Source organism: Caretta caretta, chromosome 7, assembly GCF_965140235.1.
Source record: "Caretta caretta isolate rCarCar2 chromosome 7, rCarCar1.hap1, whole genome shotgun sequence".
NCBI lineage: Eukaryota > Metazoa > Chordata > Testudines > Cheloniidae > Caretta > Caretta caretta.
In genome coordinates this window covers 118876414-118891931 of record NC_134212.1, presented here as the reverse complement: position 1 = coordinate 118891931, position 15518 = coordinate 118876414, and the positions used below count along the sequence as shown (strand labels likewise).

The window sequence follows — 15518 nt, the reverse complement described above, 5'->3', positions numbered from 1 at the left end:
CTTTTCACATCCAAGAGAGACCAGCAGAGAGGCTGCTGTTTCATGCTTTCTTGTCTCTCTCATTTTGGGCCAGATCTTGGTGGTGGTCCCCTGCAGCTCTCTTCAATATCTTTGGGAACTTGGCAGCATCTAGGAGTAGGCCGTTGGGCAGAGTACGGGTAAATGACCCACAAGATTGAGAGGCACTGGACTGATCTGACCATATGCACAGGGGCTTCATTCATCAGCTATGATGCACTGGATGAAACTGCTTTTAACCCTTGCTTTCCTCCTCTGACAGATGAAAATTAGTTCCTGCTGTAGAACCAAGGATCATAATGTGAGGGACCTAAATTAGCATTTCCTAAGGTGTGCCTGCCATCCCTCGCCTCATGAAATCTCCATTTATTCATTGTGTTCCCTCCACCTCCCCCTGCTTTTTTTTTGGGGGGGGGGCACTTTTCCATCTAACTGACGCAGTATTTTCCATTGCAATATTGTATTTTATTCCCTAAAGCCTTTATAGTGTGTGTGTCACAGGTTTAATAGATTGGGAGCGCAATTATTCTTAGCCTATTAAAACTTTGAGTGACAGCCTTGGCTGTGGGTTTGTTTTTTGTTTAAATGGTGAATTGCAAGAACGTCTCTTAAATCTTTGAAAACCTGGCAGGCTGGACTCCTCCTGTCAGACTCCACTGACGTTTCCCTTGAGATTCTGGCTGATGGAAAGATGCCTGGAGGGAGATTGGAATGATCAAGGCAGAGAGAGGCTAACTTCCCGCTGAGATCTATCGTGTGGTTTTGGTGTTAATCTAATGCTGTGTAATCTTACGCTCTGTGCACCTGTGCAACAGAGAAGCTTGGGCACTGGGAAAAGCTTCCTGTTTTATTTTAAACAAAGATGGGACTAATGTAAGCACTCCTAAACTTGGGTTTTAATTTTTATAAGGCAAGCCAAGACCTTTCCTATGTCATTCCAGCGACAGTGACTGTGAATGTGGGGGAATGCATTACCTAAGCCAAGAGGCATTAATTCTGATGGGGTGATTTAATGAAGCAAAGTATATTAATGAGCTCAAAGAGACAAGAAGGACAAGAATGAGGAACTGGAAGAAAGAAGCTCCATCCACCCACCCACCTGCAGAATGTTTTCCTGGTATGGCTTTCTCATTTCACTTTCCCCATTTATTTGTTTAAGAATGATCCTAGCTCTTTGGCACAGGGTTACACTGCAGTGAGTTTCTTTTGTGTCTCTCAGTGTTTTTAAAGTACTTTATTCTTCCTCAGCAATTAGGGTGACCAGATGTCCTGATTTTACAGGGACAGTCCCGATATTTGGGGCTTGGTCTTACATACAGTCCTATTACCCCTTTCCCCCCCCCCCCTCCTGATTTTTCACACTTGCTGTCTGGTCACTCTATCAGCAATCTACAAGCAGGGAGGGCCTGTAAGGGGATTTGAACTGCTGTGAACCTCCCAATGAACTTCCCTGCCCAGAGGGAGTGTGTCCCCCATGTTTGTGAGAGTGTAGGTCTTTGTACCCCCTCTAGTGGCTGGACTATGTAAGACATTTGTCGTCTGCTGCCTTCCAATTAGTGGAGTTGATCTTTTGTCTCCAACAGACGAGACTTGTGCTTTTTAGATCCAGAGGTCCTGGGTCTAATTCCATTGGATGACTCAATCGTGGGGAGTTACTAGTATCCCACAAAAGGAGAATAAAGTCTAATTTAGTGCTGCTGGACTGTACCAGATCAACAATTCTGCACAAACACAGTTCTCTGTTTAGCCACAGCATCAGCAGCGCATGGGCCACAGCATTACAAGTAGTGCTGGTAGGAAAATGGGTTTGCTCCCCATGGAAAACCTAGATGAAAACCATGTTTTGGTTTGGAAAAATCCAGCTTTGCATGAATAGTCAAATATGGAATATATCTATTCAGAAATGCTGTTACGGTGCCTTACGGGAGTTGTAGTTTGCTTCATTCTCCCACTTTCTGTTTCAGTTTTATTGAAACATTTCATCTTGATAAGATCACAATGTTTTGTTTCAGCTGTCATTTTTACTGTCTCTTTTGTGATGAACTGAGGGAATCTGTCTGCGTACAATTTACGAATTCTGTTTTGACATTCGGAACTGTCTGTATCTTTATCAAGCTGCAAACTCCATTTTGATGGTAAGGTTGATTTTTGCCTTCTCAGTTGTCCAACATGGAGGTGAATGGACTGAAGTTTCAAGTGGTGGTGACATAGGTGAGCAGAACCAATATGTCTGTCTTTGAAATACAGTCATTATGGCCTGTTGCTAGTCTAGAATAGAACTAGAACATTAGGATGACAGAAGGCAATTTGTTCCAACTTCTCTGCAGGGGATTGGGGTTTGGGGAGTGCAAAATCCACAGCAGTAGAACACATGAACCGGATGTTGGTGGTGGGACATGTAAACTCAAGGGACCCAGAGAGCTGGTAACAGGAAGCTTTGGGCAGGAGAGAGTGTCAGAGGGACATCCTTTCATAGGAGAGGGTTTTGTACCTGCAATCCTGTGAGGGAAGACTCAGGAATCTCAATAACAGCAAAGTTAAGACTCTCTTCACAGAGCTCACGCTTTCTTTTTTTTCCTTTTCTTCTCTCCTCCTCCTTTTTTGCACCTTACCTCTGGTGCATCCTGGGAATTGTAGTTCCTGGACCCAAGGCTACCGGAATCACCTAGTAACAAAATTACAAACCCAAACTAGTGTAGCTACCTGCTTCACCCATGTTGCCTTCAAAGCAATGAAGGGTTTCTTTTTGGGTTCCCCCCTAAATTGGTCATTTTCCTTGCCAATGTTGTTGGGGATGGGGGGTTCTGAAGTGTTTCAGAAAACGTGTTCATTCCTGTCCAGACCCCCCCCCCTGTAGGATAACTGTTATCAGACTCCACTGACAATTTGAAAGGGACTGTTTAAAGTTGTACAACAAAGTTCTCCTATCTCTTAGCAGTTTCCTTTATCTCACACTTCTCCTAACACCTGGAGAGGCACAAACGAAACTTCACTGTGGAACCTTTCCCCCTATCATAGATTGTTCATCATCACTATCAAAGGAATCCTTCTCTGGTCCACAGTAGAAATCTGCTTGCTCTTCAGCTTTCTCTGATGAGCTGTGGACAATCTTGAAATGTTCAGTTTCTTTCCATCTCTTAATACAGCAGAATCTCCTTGGATTTCTGTTATCTGTAAAGGATACGAATATCTTGAACCATCCTTTTGACTCTGTATGGCAACTTCAAATGAACAAAATCTCCAATTTGGAACTTGAGGTTTAATACCTTTCTTAAGATCTACATGCTGTCTGTGCTAAGAACAAACAGGATAAACCCATTCTTGAATAGAAGTTTTTGGTTGAAAAGGGGAAACATAAGGCAGGGGAGTCAAGGGGCCATGGCTCTCCTACTTTTTGCCCAGTCCTCTGCCCATCCTCTTCCTGCCCCCGACCAGGCCAGGAGCTGGAGCCAAGCCTGGGGAGTCTGAGCAGCTGTGGGAGCTGCAGATCCTCCACCTGCTGGACTGCAGGCTGAGCGCAGCCCCTGGCTCATGACCTCGGGACTCCCACCCAGGGCAGGTGGAGGGTCTGTGGCTCCCTACAGCTGACTGGGCTGCTCTTATCGTGGCCCAGCTGCAGCTCTTTGGGCCTGTCCCCAGGCCAGGTCAGAAGCCAGAACTGGGTCAGGGTAAGACAGGCAGCTATGGGAAGCTGAGGACCCTCCACCTGCCCGACAGCAGGTCCCAACCCGGCTCCAGCTTTTGACTTAGGTGGAGGCTTGGGAGGAAGAGGAGGTGCAGGGCCTTGTGCCTCCCCACTTTTAGGCAGACTCCATTGCCCTGATGTAAGACCTTAACAGATAGTAAGTCATCTATTGGCCTTGTTCCCTCTTAATGGTTCAAAGGGTAATACTCCTGTTGAGTGTAGAGTGGTCCTGTAGGCAAACAGTGTTTCATGTAATGCTTCTTTCCATGGTCCTGCTTGCAAACTGGTAAGCTGCAAACTTTCTTTCACCAGTCTGTTCATTCTCCCGACTAGAGTATTAGCTCTGTGTATGAAGAAACCATTTTGTGCTTTATACCATTACAACTGAAGTATTGCTGCATTTCAGTGGAGGTCAATTTTATTCCAGTGACCGTTACCTGTTTCTTGGGAAATCCTTCTCTGGTGAAGATTGATGACCTGAATCGAATCATTATTTCAATGGTAACCTTACCACTGAAGGTAATTTGTGACCACTTTGAATGATAGTCTGCCATTACTACGGCAAATCTTTGTTTAACCGGATGATCCTCAAATGGTCCCATTCTGTCAAGAGCCTGTTTCTCCTGTGGTCAGTTGGGATAGTCAAATGGAGCGAGAGAGATACTGAAGGTTTTCTGTGATTTATTACTACTAGCATAAGCCAGGAAATTCTTGATTACCCCCTGAACTTGCTTGTCCTTTCCTGGCCACCAGAAATCTTGTCACAATTGTCTTTTGGTTAGACACATCTCCAGATGTTCTTCATGTGCCAAGTGAATCAACTGTTTTCTCAAACATGTAAGCACAACAAGACAATCAGTTCTCAAAATCCATTCATTTACAAGGGACCAATCATGTGATACACGTCTATACTGTTAGAAGTGATGCGGTGTCATTGTCTTTTAAGGCCATCTATTAACTATGTCTGTCTTTGAGTCCTGAAATACCATGTCTTCTCTTCTAGCTGTTGCCCACTCTTAGACTGTGGCCACTCCTTGAGTTGTAGCAGTGATTTGTGCAATGACAATATCTTCATCGCTCTCTATTGCATCCTCATGATGAGGTATAGTCAGGTGAGAGAGACATATCTCCGGTGGTGCTTTTGGCAGCCGGAAGAGACACGGTCTGGAAATCCTTAGGGCCTTGTGTTGTACAGGTCCCACCTCATGGATTGAAAGAGAATTCCATAGGCCAACAAACCACTCTTTGCTGTGATTACCAGTAAGTAGGCCAGTTATGATGTGCATACCGTTTGAACACAAACTGGATTAAAACCATTTCATATGGGTCACTAGACATAGCAGTGATCACTAAATCTGGACCAGCTTGCAATCTGATAACCCACAGATGCAAATATTATAGCTTGTATATCCCATGACAGCTTACTCTCTTGTAATCTATCCCAGGTGCTTTCTGCTACGTTAAGAAATTTCCAGGTGAATGTTAGTGACAAGCTGTCTGGAGTAGCTCACGAGCCCGAGTGCAGACTGTCAAGAAGCAGCACACAAACCCCAAACTAGTTGCGTGCTCTATACTTAGGTTTCACCAACCAAGTCACAAGTGTGAACTCCTCAGGCACTATCTAACAGCCTAACCGTGTAATCACAAACAGTCCACTTGGGTACTGCGGTCTATCTTGCCACCCAGGCAAACTTGCCCTTGTGATAGATGGTCCCCTTACATCAACAAAATAGAACCATATTCACGTTACTCCCAGTCCCAAAGGACCAGTCACTTACCCCAGGCCAATTGCACCTTAGACCTCCCAGCAAAGACAACACTTATAGACAGTCCCTATAATGAACTAACTAAACATTTTATTAACAAAAAGAAAAAATGAGTTGTTAACAAGGTTATAGGAGCTAAACAAACACATGCAAATAAGTTACCTTTTGGAACCTAAGACTGTAACAAACTGCTGCAATATGCAAGCTTTCTGTGTCCTCTAGAGGACACAGAAAGCTAAGCAGCTTGGGGATCCCTTGCTTATGCTTAGAAATATTACCCTCTCCAAATTCCAAGCAGCATAGTGATACTGTTCCTTCTGGTCAGGGGTTGTTATTCCTTTCCACCAGAGTTCAAACTGATGGAACAAGTAACTGCTCCTATCTTCTCTTCTGGGAGCTAAGGGCAATCAACAAAGTCTTTGTCCTTCAATGTTTCACAGTGGCTCGTTTGGGTTCAGTGGGCCTTCTTGCGTTCAGAAGTAGCACTTTACATTACTTAATGCTGCTTTCCTGTTTGAGTTGCACAGCTGCAGAGATTTACAATGCAAACACTAATTATGACCTGATTCCATGGGTTACAGATGTTGTAAGTCAGAGCATTACATGCAACATCCCTCAAGCATTTCATCAAGTCTAAATACATTGTTATAAACCTAATACCTATTTTAACAATATTCACACCAGTTGGCCAGACTGGTCTCCAGCTATGTATTTGTCAGTGTTCAGTGGAACCTAGGGGCTTTGGCATGAGCTGGTACTTGGTCTGCCAGTGTCAGTTATACTCTTTCCTAACAAATGATAAAATCTATACATTATGCTTTAATTTACCTGTTATTGGATGGTGCATTAATCTATCTCTCTCTAAATCAATTTTAACAAGCCCCTTCTTAAATTGAAAGGTAGCAATTAACACCACGAAGTCCATCTTGTTCTTACTGGAAAAGGAGTGAGTCTTAGTCCTTTCTCATAGGTTTTAATCTTTTAGTATTGTCATCATTACTGATACAATTATCTGGCGAAAGATCTATCGGGTAACTCCGTAAGAATAGTGCAGTTGTAATGAAGTACCGTGTGTGCACCTAATGTCTTCTGGTGGATAGAATATATCAGACAATTAGTTAGCATCACCAGGATGGTCTACAGAACCAGTTTGACCAGGGAGGGCCACAAACACTTCAAGAAAACTCCTGGAGGGTACAGAACCCTGGTACAATTAAAAGAATGTTCTAGGGAATTCAGGAGAGAGAAACCAGTCTGAGACACTCGGAGAACAGAACCCATTGTGGGTGTCTGAAGAGGACGATCCTTTCTAGGTTGTCATTATGGGATGGTAGTACTGTAGGTAAGACAGAAATGCATACAGGTTGTTTTAAAATCTTGTTCCAATTGCCAAATATAACTTTTGTTTTTAAGGAGACTGTGGGTCAATATATCAAGGGTTACAAGTTCCCAAAGGGGAAAAAACAGTCAGATCTGCAAGGTGCTAAGCAGGTAACATACTTGGGTCCCACTCTAGGTGTGGAAGACTCTCGAGCCTATCCCAAGGGGTAAAGGCAAGAGGCCCCAAACCTGAGGTGAGCCCTCTCAGAGAGCAGGAGGAGGACAGAAAGGCAACGAGCCCCATAACCATGATAGTTCTGTAAACTGTCAAATCACCTAAAGAGGTTGTTGTAGAGAAGACCGGAGGCTGCCAATAGTGGGAGGGGACAGAGTGAGGGCAGCTGGCTTCAGCAGTGGTACTGAGCATGCTCAGTACAAGCCAAGCAGAAAGTCGTGGGAGGGGATGTGACTCCACATAATGCTCCTCGCATGCATCTCCTCTTTGAAAATTATCCAACTACATTAAATATTCTTCCTACACCTTCCCCCCCCCTTCACCCCCCACTGCAAAAGGGCCAGATTTTCAGACCTGTTAGGGGACGTCGTGTTCACAATTATGCACCTAGTTGGTGTGCTTAGTCAGCACCACATTGTGCAAATTGGGGTCCGCTTCAGAGGAAGCAAGATCAGGTTCTATGCCCTTTAGGCATGGTTTTCTGATGCGCCTAGCACCTAGAGCTCCCATGTGAGTCAATGGGCCATTAGCCTTTGTGTGATCTGCTACTGTTTTGGGCAATTGCTATAGAATATGGCAGCCTTTTGTCTATAGGATTGATGTCTGCTATACCTTTTTGTCACTGAAAGATTTTCCTACGTTGCAGCATTTTGCCATCCTGGTCTTTTTACCGCAATGTCTCCTCAATTAGTACTTTTAGTCTGTCTTCTGCTACTTTGAATATGCTGATCTACATCTTGGGGAATCTGCCACCTTGTAGACCACACACTGAAAGAATCAAAATCTCTCTGTAGCCCAAAAGCCTTTTGCCTTTCCATTTCTGTTTTTTGTATTTGTGCGCGTGTGCAGGGATGTGTGCTTCCCAAATTAGAAGGGGTTGAAATTTCAAGGTCTGTGCCATGCAGCAGTCAGATGACGACAGGTAATACTATACCTCTGAACAGAACTGCATGAAACTATTAACTACTTGTGCGTGAAAACTGCTTTTTAATTATGTATTTGTGAATATGATCCAGAGTGAACATTTTTGCCACTTTGGGCAAAATCTTGGGGAAATGGTTAAAATTGACTGAGCAAAATCGAAAGTTTTCATGGATTTGGATGAAAATTCAGCATAGTCTGTAAAACCAAGCTTTAATAAAAAGCTAAAATACCTTCTTAAAGTACTCCAATATTGCCACTCTGCCCCTTGGGTATTTTTATTAGTAGACATTATTAATTTGCAGTAGCATATGGCCAGATACCATGTGTTGGGCATTCTTCAGATGTGCAAGAAGAAAGAGTCCTGGCCCTTAGGAGCTCGTGGTCAAAGGACAGACAGGCTGGTAAAGAGAGGTCAGGGAAGGGGAAAAATAAAGGAAATGGTCTGTGCAAAGCATTAAGATTCAGTATAGGCAGCACAGTAGAATAAAGAGAATTTGTACAAAGGGGTCTTCTAAGGGCTTGTCAAGGTTCCTTCTCCACCCTGAACTCCTAGGGTACAGATGTGGGGACCTGCATGAAAGACCCCCTAAGCTTATTCTTACCAGCTTAGGTTAAAAACTTCCCCAAGGTACAAACTTTGCCTTGTCCTTGAACCCTATGCTGCCACCACCAAAGTGTTACACAAAGAACAGAGAAAGAGCCCACTTGGAGACATCTTCTCCCAAAATATCCCTTCAAGCCCTACACCCCCTTTCCTGGGGAAGGCTTGATAACAATCCTCACCAATTTGCATAGGTGAACACAGACCCAAACCCTTGGATCTTAAGAACAATGAAAAAACAATCAGGTTCTTAAAAGAATTTTAATGAAAGCAAAAGTAAAAGAATCACCTCTGTAAAATCAGGATGGTAAATACCTTACAGGGTAATCAGATTCAAAACATAGAGAATCCCTCTCGGCAAAACCTTAAGTTACAAAAAGACACACAAACAGGAATATACATTCCATTCAGCACAGCTATTTTACCAGCCATTAAACAAAAGAAAATCTAATGCATTTCTAGCTAGATTGCTTACTAACTTTTTACAGGAGTTCTGAAGAGCATTCCTGATCTGTTCCCGGCAAAAGCATCACAGAGACAGACAGACCCTTTGTTCCCCCCCTGCCCAGCATTGAAAGTATCTTGTCTCCTCATTGGTCATTTTGGTCAGGTGCCAGCGAGATTATCTTAGCTTCTTAACCCTTTACAGGTGAAAGGATTTTGCCTCTGGCCAGAAGGGATTTTATAGTTCTGTATACAGAAAGGTGGTTACCCTTCCCTTTATTTTTATGAAAGGGCTGCATTGGAAGGGATCCCTTAATGCTTCCCCATCAAAACAAGTGGACAGCATGAAGATCAGCTGTGCTGCCAATATTTCCACTCCTCAATTGTAGCAGTGGGTGCGGCCACCGCGCCCCTCTCATTGCTGCCCCCGGCTCACTCTCAAAATTATTGCGAGGAGCAAGTGTGTATTCCTGCTGTTCCCCAGTTCAGGGCATCTTCCTGTGATGGGACAGGCAGTATATTGCCCCATATGTGCAGTCGCTGTTGTTTGCTCAGTGCCCCATTGCCCGTTCATTGCCTCTTGAGGGTTAGAGCCAAGTTGCAAGGGCTGCACGTCCCCATGTGGGCTTCAAAACCTGATGTGACTGCTGCCAAGACTACAGGATAAAGCCATGTTGCTGGGCTGCTCAGAGTATCAAGTGCAGCCTGGAGTTGTATTGATTTCATGGACCAACAGTCAAATGCCATGGCACAGCAGGTGGGGCCAGCAGCACAGATTTGGCCACAGGTGAGCATGAATGGGTTGGTGTCATTTTGGTTCCTTTTTGCTGTGGACTGCAAAACCATGTAATGTTTCACCACAATTTGTCAGTCCTCCTCAGCCTCTACTCATGAGGGGTTCAGAGCTGGAAGAGCCAGGGGTACTCGTATCAGAAGATTGTAAACCGGGCAGAAGTAGATGAGGTTCACAAGGTGGAACTTGAGTGCCTCAAATCAGCAGTCAGACAGTAGAGCAGGCTGAGAATCTGATTTCTGGTTTCACAGGAAATTCTAGGATTAATGTTTTGTCTGTTCCTGAAAGGAAGGGGAATGAAGATTTCCCATGAAATTCCATAAAAAGTTGTTTTGGGTCACTCATAGCATTTGGTTTCCATGAAATCAAAACATTTTTTCTGATTCAACCATTTTGAACGTCTTCCTTTTAAATTTTTTTTTATTTTAAAATGAATATCATTTCAAACAATTTCCAAAAAATGGTTTCAGAATAAAAAAAAAATCAAAACTTCCCATTCTGAAAATGTCAAAATGGGACACTCTGACATTCTCAAAATGCTTTGTTTCATTTATTTTAAAATGAAATATCATGAAAATCACATTTTTCAAAACATGTTGATTTAGATGAAAACGATATTTTTCATCAAAAATTAAAAGGTCTCCATGAAAAAGTCTGACCCGATTTAATGGACAGAACTGTCGGTAGTCTTGGGCTGGAACACCAGGCAGTGCTGCAGCTCAAAATTGGGGTGAATGGGGAAGCTCGCATAGACTTTGATTGTGCAATACCTCAAAACATCACTCTTGTCATCATTGGCACTGAAGTTGTGACTACTAAGATCACTGTTATGACTAAGTTATGCATATGCAGTGGTCTCCACTGTTACCTCGTTGTCGTCCTTCCTCTGTCCCCATTTGTCTGCTATTCATCTAGTGTGTTTTGTCAAAATCTTAGATTGTGAGCTGGCTGAAGCAGTGACTGTCTGGATGTTACTTGTGGAGCTGGTTGAGAATTTTCTGTTGATGATTTTCCAGTGGGAAATGCAGTTTCTAAAGAATCAAAATTCTCAGAGGGAAAATTTTGATTTTGGTGAAATTTGTCAGTGTTCCATTAAGAAAATAAATGAATGAATAAAAATACCTACAGTCAACTGCAACTCCTTTGGTGCTGTGGTGCCACAAGGGAGCTGTAGAATGCCCTCTATTTTCCCCTATTGGGCCATGCTGCTATGGACTACATCTCCCGTGATGCACCACAATCTCCGCTCTGACTAAGGTATGTAGTGCATCATGGGAGTCACATGATTACCTGGGCATGATGGGAAATGTAGTCCAGCTAGGAAGCTTGGCTTATATGAGAGAATGGGGGCAAAATGCATTCAAACTACAACTCTCATGAGGCACCCCATCATCAAATGCCACTTAATGCTGAACTGGCTCAAAATGAAATGTTTCAGCTCAGAAATGGCAAAACATTGTGTGTGGATATTTTTAATTAAAAAAAATTCGATCTTTTCTCTGCAAAAACTTGGGCAGTTCAGCTTTTTGGATGAAAACAAATATCAGAATTTCCCAGAGGATGGACATTGATTTTCACTCACCTCTAGTTCTGTGTGTACTGCACCCAGAAGAATGGGGGCCAGGATACCTGATTGTCATCCTTAGGTGCTGCTGTATTAAACATAAAAGAAATTGCAGTGTCTGGTTTGGTGGGCAGCTTGAAAACATGTTACAAAGATTTATAAGCAATTCCTCATTCCCATCTATCTTTTAATCCACTTATGCCTACTAACAACTAGAATGAGGACAGATAGATACCCTTTAAACATATAGTGAGTCTGGCAGTGTCTAGCAAATCAATAATCTGCCTTAACTAAAGATTTGAAGCTTAAAGAGAGTCAAAGGCTTTCATTAGGGAAGCATCTCTGTTTGAAAGTTCAAAGCTGCTATTTTGATAAAATTTGTTTTACTTAATGCTCCTCTGTGTGCTAAAAGGCATCCTGAAGGTGCCTTTTTTCCTATTTTTCTTACTTCATGGTTGATGTGTTCCCTTTTTATTATTTTAAAGGAATGGTCATGAGTAATTTGAAAAAGTAGGAAACGATCAACTGTGAACTGTGTGGGGATAGTAGAAGGCAGGGGGAAAGATCTAACCCTTCCCGTCCCCTTCTGCGCCCCTCCCCCTCCAAAATATATGCTGCAGTGAAGGCCCATTGCCCTGTTCACAAAAAGTAGATGTGAGAGCTAGATGCCAAACAGCTGTCCCTGGCGGCACTACGCTGCAGAGAATTGGAGGGCACTGGACACACCCAGCAGTGGTGGGAATCTACACTTCAACCCAGCCATTATCAAGCCAGTTCTACTTGCCCAGTCCTTGAGCCAGATAGTCATGCATTTCTGGAGATGATACAGTCCGTAATCTATTGTGATGGATCTGCTGAGCAGCAAATTCATTATTCTTTTCCTTTGATCTTTGGAGGGTCACTGGTTACCAAGAGCTGGGAAAACAGACACACTCTGTTCTCCTGGCCAGATAGGGCAAGGGGGTGGAAAGACTTTAAAAGGGTCTGTCTTCAGCTGAAGTGTAAGAGCTACAAGCTGCCCCCATTCTTCTACATGGGGTGCTGACTCTGAAACCTAATGATGATTGTTTTAGATTCCAACGTTGTTAAATGTGATGTTCTTGTCTGCATGCCAGGTTGTAAATACTGTTTTTTGCAACAGCTCTAAACCTAATGTATTCCAGACATTAAGGTTCAGGAAAGGCACAGACTATTACTGATGATATTCTTAGCTTCCAGAAAGAAGCCATCCCAGCCAACAACAAGCATTTCTCCAAGATCCACCTTCCTATACATTCAGTTAAAGTAAACTTGAAACATGCATAATAGCACCATCTGGTGACACTCAGTAATGTTACCTTAAGTACTTTGCTACTTCAGCAAAAACATCAAGCTACTCTGGAACGTTGAGCAGACTTTTAGATTGGAGCCGGGTTTGAGTTGAAAAACACTTCTTTTTCTTTCCTCCATGTTTAACTCCTGCCTATGATACTGGTACCAAGTTCAGCTAACAGGCAAAACTTTAATACGGACAGTCTCCATGATGCATTCCTAACTCGCAGTTTTGACCACTGAGCGTTGTCACTTGTTTACCATTACCTTGACTTACTCCATTGACTTCATTTTAATCAAATGGTTAATGCATCCCAGGGCTTTTGCAGTACACAGCAGCAGAAATGCACACCAAAGACAGGGCTGGGGAAGTATCACCATTTCCCCCTCTCCTCCAACCTGACTATGAAATCTACTTGTATATTTGTAGATCCGGGCAGGTTTTTCGACCGAAACTTTTTTTCTGCAAAAAATGCAGATTCAGTGACCCATTTAATGCATTTGTGTCAATTCCAGTCAATCCTTATGGCCAAAACAATAAAATAAATTAAATCCATAAATGTTGCACTTTCAAAATGAATTTATTTGATTTGAAATGACTTTTTTCATTGTGAAAATTCCTTTTTTTAAAGTTAAAAAATGATCAGCATGAAAACAAAATATTTAGTTTGATCCAAAACACATTTTTTCAGGTTTAATTTCCTCAATTTTTTTTAAACTTTGGTTCAACCTGAAACTTTTTTCAAATTTTGTGAAATTGCCAGCAAACTGAAAAATCCATTATTTGTACAGCTCTCTATTTGTAATCTCTGAGGCAAATTTTCAGAGAAGCCTCAATTTTGTGTACCCAGTGTTGCATACACAGTAGTGTGTACGGACAGTTCACCGGGTACCATAACTAGAATTGCAAGCACAACAGCCAAGAGGCCACATCTTGAAAACTTCGCTTTTCATGCCACAAAATAAGGGAATGTGCTACTTTTCATTCAGACACTCCCATTGCTCTTTCACATATTGCACATATTTGGTAGCAGACAGTGCAGAACCACCCAGCTGTGTATGTTTTAGCCCTGCTATGTTTTCTGTTTTGAAGCTATGTTGCCTAGTGGTCAGAGAGACATGGAGCCAGAACTCCTGGGTTCTATTCGTGGCATCTACACAGAGATGCTGTGTGACCTTTAGCAAATCGCTTAACTCCTCTGCCTCAATTTACACAACTGTAAATTGGATAAAATAATGCTCCTGCCATCCTGGGTTAGGTAGATATTAATCAGTTAAAGCTTGTAAAGTGCCTTGAGATGCTCATGTATTATTTCTGTTATCCCAAGGAACACGCCGGGGGGGGGGGGAATCAAGCTTGCGGCAATGCAATTATTCTGTGCTGAGATGCTATAAACACTTAATTCAATCCAATGCCATGAGAAGTGAATGAGAGTCATCCCTTTGAAATCACAGGTTAGGACCCTAAACAAGGATTATTTCTCTTCCCTTTTATTAAATAAGAGATGCTTTTATATCTCCACAGCTAACCTGATCCTGAATGCCCAGATCCCCAGGGATATCAACAGGAGTCGGGGGTCGGGGGGAACAGCACTCGGCACTTCTCAGGATTGGGCCTTCTATCAAGATATGAATCAACTTTCTCCCCTTTTTACCGCGTTATTGTCAGAGTTGTCTTCTGTACCCATGCTTTAGAAAGAGACCTCATCATACCTGGTGGTGAAGTTGTCAACAAATGTCTCTTCAATGGCTGTGCAAGATTTCTGTTACAATGAGCAATTTCTGTCTCTGGGAATGATAGTCGAGAGGGGAAGGGAAAATACAGATGAACTCTGAGCCAGCTTAATGCCTGCTAAACAAAACTGTGTTTGAGTCTAGGGACTCAGACAAAGGAAGTTAATTATAAAATCATTTTATGCCTGGATTATCAGCTTTGCTTGCCTAAAAACACAGCACACTTGCATGGAAGTAAGTGGAATGTAACTTTAGTACACTTGTGTTGTCAATTACCTACCTAATAGGCTTATAATTGAAATTATTATCATGTAGTTTTCATAATAAGCAATAAACGCTGTACAGTAACTTACAGAGCTGCTGTGAGTCTATGGAGACAATTTCTGAATCATGTAATCAAGTAGAGTCTACTTTGTGAATCCTGAAAACCTGTTAAATAACAATGGGCCCCCATGGAACCCTACATATGAGCATCCCCAAAATTCAGGGAAGTTTGGATGAGGATCTGATTAAAATAATGGAATTAGGTTTGGTGTTTCAGAGCATGATCCCAAGCTCCTTGGAGTCAATGAAAAAGCCTGCATTGGTTTCACTGAGCTTTGGATCAGGCCCTTAAAGAAGACAGCATGTCTAGCAGTTATACGGCGTTTATCATCCCTAGATCTCAAAGCACTTTACAAAGGAGCTAAGGGTCATTATCCCCATATTTCAGAGGGAGAAAATGAGGCCAAATGACTTGACTTGCCTAAAGTCACCCATTAGATCAGTGGCACAGCTGAGAATAAATACAGGTCTCTGAAGTCCCAGTGCAGCATTCCATCTGCTAGACCACACTGCCTCTCAAAGTGCAAATAGATATTTCCATATCTGCCTTCAAGCAGGGAAAATATCCGGAAGGAATTACATGACCTGAGATGCATGGGCCTCCTTTCTCCCCCATTCATCCAAATAAAGAAGGGTTAGAGTCAAGCTTTCAGAACCTGCAAAGGTCTGGGTAGGATTAACAGCAGCACCACATAGCCTGCACCCCTCCCACTGCATGTTGGAGGTGAGAAAACTACCCTCCAGGAGAGAGCAGGAAAGTGGGGGGAGCTTCTGAGGGCCATGGACTCCTTGTCAGACA

General features: G+C 42.8%; 2 long non-coding RNA genes across 3 annotated transcripts in view; both read left to right on the top strand.

Moving 5' to 3' along the window:
• The window catches only part of LOC142072837 (uncharacterized), a 232032-nt gene that overhangs the window by 117625 nt on the left and 98889 nt on the right, over window positions 1-15518 (top strand). The window lies entirely within an intron of this gene.
• LOC125640454 (uncharacterized) lies at window positions 666-14747 on the top strand. Its single transcript, XR_007357783.2, has 3 exons — window positions 666-1135; window positions 2179-2229; window positions 14187-14747. It is a non-coding gene; the product is annotated as an uncharacterized LOC125640454 (long non-coding RNA).